A 6,112-nucleotide genomic window follows, 5' to 3' on the forward strand; every position below is an offset into this window, starting at 1 on the left:
AGGGGGCGCCAAGAGACGTTTTGGAAGAAAAGCAGGCATTATTCCTGGTTTTTTAGGGCTTCGCTTGGAGCTGCTTCCGCAGCTGCAGCCAGCTTCTCGGGCTCAGCCCTGTGGCCAAGACAGATTCTCCAGCACCTGGCTCCTGCAAGGTACTATGGCCAGCAGCATCCAGTGGCAGCTGCTTTCTCCAGCATTCCACAATCACCTTGAGATGGATAGAGTGCTCTTAGCGAGACACTTCCACACAAAGAGCTTCCCCAGGTTGGGAATGGTTTTCCAGGAAGTTCCACAGGGCTACTCAGCATTTCGTAGCTTCCTTGCTATCCAGTGAAGCACAGCCATCCCTCTCCACCCGGCTACTTATCACACTGGAGGCAGAAGGGGCTCTTGTTCGGGCCTTTTGTCCCCTCTGGGGTTTGTGGGTGGAGGCTGCTCTTCTTATCTGCTTTTCTGTTTTGTTTTTGTTTTTTGAGACAGGGTCTCCCTATGTAATTCAGGCTGGCTTTGGACTCACTATGTAGCTCAGGATGACCTTGAACTCCCGATGAACCTCCTGCCCTAGCCTCCTGAGTGCTGAGATTACAGGGGCGCGCCACCATGCCTGCTCTTCCTATATTCATTAGGGTTCTTTTCTTCCTAGCCAGTCTCCTGTTACTGCAGTCTCACGTTGCAGTTGACAGTTCTTTATATTGAACTTTTCCTGTTCATATTACTTGGTGGTTCCTCTCACCTGCTTTGTCCCAGACTGACTCAGCTTCCTACCCCATACTGTTGAGATCAGAGGTGGTACAGGAAGAGTGCTCAGCTTAGTACCTGACAGGCAAGGAGGACTTGGAAAGCATCAGCACCATCAGCACCATCACCCCCACCACCATCACTACCAATTTCATCGTACATCACCAACACCATCCTTATCCTCACCAATGCCATCAATAGCTACCATCATTGCTGAACCATGTACATGTCTCTATTATGAGCTCATGAACTTGTGATTCCATGGGTGCAGATTTAAGTCACTCCAATCCTGATGGACATTTGATTATCCCAACATTTCATATTACAAACAGTCCACATAAAAACCCACATAAACGCCAGCATTTACAGAAGCATTTATATATATTAACTCATGAATACTCACAACATGTACACTATTAATCTCCGTGGCTACTACAAAAAATACCGTGAAGTTAGTGCCATAGAACAGCACACATTTATTATCTTGTGGTTCTGAGGTCAGAAGTGTGAAATGAAGGTGTCATCAGGGCTCTAGGGCCATGCATCTTCCAGTGTCCAGGGGCCATCTGCACTCCTCGCTTCTGACCCCTTCCTCGTATCACTCCAACCTATGGTCACATCTACTTCCCACTATGATTACCCTGCTTCCCCTTATAATGACCCTGCAACTATGTCAGTTCTAGTCAAATAATCCAGAAAAATCTCCCCCTCAAAATTTTTAATCACTTTTGCAAAGTGTCTCACCATGTAAAGTATCATTTTCACATATTCTAAGTATTAAGAGGTGAATATCTCCTAATATTCTATTATTCATCTTACCACATCAATGGAATAGGCACTATTATTCTACCTATTTTAGAGAAGAGAAAACTGAAGCTCAGGGAGAATAAGTAACTTGCCCAAAGTCATTCAGCTTATAAATAGAGCTGGGATGCAAAGGCAGTCTGGCCTCAGAATCTAAGCTCTAACAACCACACAACCTCATATAAATCTTTTCTCCTCATGTCCTGTTTTACTCTTTCCCCAACATAGAACATAAATGCAAATATGTGGCTCTGCAAAAAGGGCACTAATGCTTAAGTACAAATGAGAAATTGTTCTCAGTTTCTGTTTTCCTTAGCCCTTCTCCGTTTTTTTTTTCTTTTTCTTTTTCTTTTTTTTTTGGTACTGGGGATGTAACTCAGGTCCTTGCACTTGCAAGGCAGGCAGTGGAACCACTGAGCTAAATCCCTGGCCCTACAAAACAGAAATTGTGTGGGGTGGAACATCCCTGTAATCTGAGTATTCTGGGAGGATGAGGCAGGAAGATCACAATTTCCAACCCATTGAGCAAATTGCAACTTAGTGAGACTCTGTCTCAAAAAATACAAAAAAGTGTTGGGAATGTAGCTCAGTGCAGGCTCTGAGTTCAATCCCTAGTACTGCAAAAACCAAAAACAAATGGGAGATATGACTGTGTGTGCGCGCGCGTGTGTGTTAGGGACTAAACCAGGGCTTTTGCACTGAACCACACCACACCCCAGGCCTTTTTTTTTTTTTTAAATTTAGAGACAGGATGTCACTAAGTTGCTAAATTGCCTGGGCTAGGGTCACCTGTCTCAGCCTTCTAGAATGCTGGGATTTCAAGTGTGTGCCTCCACAATCTGAGACATGATTCTTTGTTTTAAATCAATACATAACTCAGGTCCTACAAATAGCTGAACTCCTGGTCTGTGGAGCAGAGCTACCTTACTTGTGGCCCCACTGGGATGACCTAAGTACCCCCGGTAATCAGTACACAGAATCGAGGTGCCCAGATTTGAACAGGACTGCAGTGAGTCCCTTTTCTAGCGCCTTCCCAGCCCTCTACAGATATGTTCTGGACAAAGATGATTGGAATTTCTTCAAGGTCAGTGGTCTGTAGCAGTCAAGCAGTACAATTCTCTTGGTTCCCACCTTGTATATATTTTTGCATGCTTGAACATAGGTTTGTATAGAAGCGTAATTATTGGGGCAAAGGAGATGCATTTATAAGTGCTTAACAGACACCGAGAATTTGTTCTCTGTTTTTTTCTTTTACAGCACTGGGTGTCTAATCCAGGCCTCACACATGCTCGGCAAATGCTCTACCACTGAGTTACATCCCTAGCTGAGAATTTGTTTTTTTGTACCAGGGATCGAACTTGGGACCTTGCACTTGCAAAGCAGGCCGCAGAACCACTGAGCTAAATCCCCGACCCCAACCCAGCTGAGAATTTATTCTCAATTCCAGCTGTGCCAATTAATTCCCACCAGCAGTGCCTGAAGTCTTAAATCCTTCTCCATTTTGACCCTCAGAGTTTGAGCGAAGAATATTAGCTGAATACATAAACCAAGAGATTTTATAATTTATCAACTTAGTAACTGAGAAATATTTCTTTCAAGAAAGGAGAGGGCCAGGGATTTAGCTCAGTGGGATAGCCCTGCCTCAAAAGCGCAAGGTCCTGAGTTTGATCCCTAGTACCAAGAAAAAAAAAAAGGAGAGGAAGGGCTAGGCATATTGGCACATGCCAGTAATCTCCATACTGGTGAGGGTGAGGCAGGAGGATCCCTGTGAGTTCCAGGACAGCCTGAGCCACATAGTAAGTTCAAAGCCAGCCTGAACTGTTTAGCAAGACCCTATTAAAAAAAAAAAAAAAAAGACTATCACCTCCGGTTTCTTTTCTTTTCTTTTTTTGATACCAGGGATCGAACTCAGGACCTTGAGCTTATGAGGCAGGCAGTGGAACCACTGAGCTAAATCCCTTCCCTTATCACCTCCTAATAATAAAAAATTACAGTGAGAGTAAAGAACCCTTGGTTTCCTGGAGAGAAAACATAGTTCACTTAACACATTGCAAGACTGAAAATATTGTTCTAACCTAAATACAGCTGATTGTGATTACAGCTTTATTTTCCTGAGATATTGTCAGAAGTACAAGGGCCAGGGATTTGGCTCAGTGGTTCTGCCACCTGCCTTGCAAGGGCAAGGAACCCAAGTTTGATTCCCCGGTACCAAAAAAAAAAAAAAGAAGAAGTACAGTATTTGAGGATTTTATTTTTCTGCCTTCATGAATCATTTTCATCTCCCATTATTTTCTGAAGATCCCTAGGTAATAAATCAATGCCATCATTACGCTTTTCCAAATGCTTTTTTTTTCATCTTCCTTTTTACAACTTCCTTTTCAAGGCCTTCCATTTCCCTTCCCAGTGTGTTATTCATCTGGGCCCTGGTAGGTCTATTGACCACAACAGCACATGCTTACATCGTTACTTTTATTATCTTCACTTTGACAGGTGAGGAAAAGGGGCAAAATGACTTGTCCAAGATCCCCTAGAAATAGGATTCATAGAGAGGCCTCTGCCTCCAGATTCTGCCCACTTGATGCCTACTGTGCCTCTTCTGGAGCAGCTGGCCTCCCAGGGTCCCCAAGGGTCCCACGCCTGTCGGCCCTAGGACATCTCGAGAGGCAGGGACTCATCCTGGCTGCCGAGGGAGGCAGCCAGCAGCACAGTGCTCAGGCCCCACCACTTCCTACTGTATGAGCTTCTATAACCTCAGTCTCCTCAGCTGTGAGATGGGAACAACACTGGTTTCCATTGAAGGCAGTGATGAGAGGCTGGTGCTGTCCCCATCTTACAGGTGATGGAGTAGATGCTCACACAGGGCACGGGGCAGGCACAAGGGCAGAACGTGGGAAAGGGGTGCTGGCTCACCCTAAAGGGCATCTTTCCTGGGTTTTATGCCACTGTGGAAGTGAGGCTCAGGAACAGGAACCCTGGTGGGCAGCTCCTTTGCCGACCCTGTCTCCTGCCATTCTCTGCCAGCCCTATACTATACTTGGCTCCTACCTCCCTGCTGTTCCCAGAGACACCCAGATCTGCCCCAACCCAGTGATTCCACCCTTCCTGCACCTCTTTCTTCCCCAGTGGGGACCCTGTGTCTGGCACAGGCTAGGCTTTGGTAGCTGCTAAAGGAATGTGCCACTAATTAAATGCCATCACATGAAACCTATGTTCTTAGGCTTCTTTGATCCAATGATGACTACCTCCCAAAGGGTCAGCCCACCCCAGCCTGCTATTCTTGACCAGTTAGCACTCACCACACAGCTCCAACTGTGGGTCACCTGTCACTAACATTCTATATGCTGTATTCGTGTCTGAGACTTCCACTTGCCCCCTCCAGTGGCAGGACCCTCTCCACTCCCCATTGTTACCCATTCCATAGTCATAATGTTGTCACTGTCTTCTGCCTATGGAAGCCACACAGGAAGGGCTCTATTCTGTCCTGAGCAGCTGAAACTGTCTGATCCTGCCTCTGCGTGACTAACCTTAATCCTTGGACAAGGAAAGGAAGAGCAGGGCCAGGGATTTAGCTCAGTGGTGACGCCACCTGCCTCGCAAGCACGAGGTCCCGAGTTCGATCCCCAGTACCAAAAAAAAGGAAGAGCAAGTGGCTATTGAGTGGCTGTTCTGCTAGGTGTGGTGCCCACATGTGCACCTCAGTTTATAGATAGGGGACTCAGGCTCCCAGAGGGTTCAGGATCTGCCTACTATTCTGACTGTAATAGCAACCACTTATAGTGGTGCCTCCATTCATGAGCTTGATTCTTTCTACAATTCTGATTGCAAACCAAGTTGGACAGGAGCTGAATCAAATTCTATGTTTAGGTTCAACGTTGGTCTTATGCGGGAAATTTGATTTGGTTCTTGTCCAGTTCAGTTTGCAACCAGAATTGTGGAGAGAATTGAGTTTGTGAACTGAGGTACCTCTTACTGTTAATTATCTTTGCTTTTCCAGACAATGAAAGGGAGCTGTGAGTCCCACAGTCAGTGAGGGGCTGAGCCAAGATTTGATCGTAGCTTTGCCTGACTGTGGCATCCCTGTCATCCCATGAGAGTGTCCCCAAGCCATCCCATCCAAACATTGCACATTCCCTTCCAAAATCTCACCCACACTTATAGGGTGGGGCCAAGGGAACCGTTACCTGCCCAGGCCAGCCTCTCCTAGACACAGGGCTTTTTCTAGCAGAGCCCCCCTCCAGTGTTGTCGGCAGACTGAGCTGCCAACAGCCCCAGCACTTGGGGACTGGAGCAGATGCTAGCCTTGAGGACCAGAGATCCCAGGCTGCAGGGCCTCCTGACTTGCCCACCTGTATCTTGTCCACCTTCTTTCCTAGGGTTACTGCCTCGTCCCTCCCCTGGACTTTTGCCTCACTCTCTGCCCTCCGCCCGCCACTCCTCCAGAAGTCTCTCCACTGTCTCCCTGTCCCTCTCTCCTGGTCACTCCACATTCCACCAAGGCGGCTCCTCGCTGGGCCCTGGAGCCGCTCACTAGCTGGTAAGGGAGTGTCAGACTCGAAGCCAACATCTTTCACAG

This window comes from Heterocephalus glaber, unplaced genomic scaffold (genome assembly GCF_053883595.1).
Source record: "Heterocephalus glaber isolate CG9 unplaced genomic scaffold, H.glaber_assembly_v1.0 deba00000594, whole genome shotgun sequence".
Taxonomy (NCBI): Eukaryota; Metazoa; Chordata; class Mammalia; order Rodentia; family Bathyergidae; genus Heterocephalus; species Heterocephalus glaber.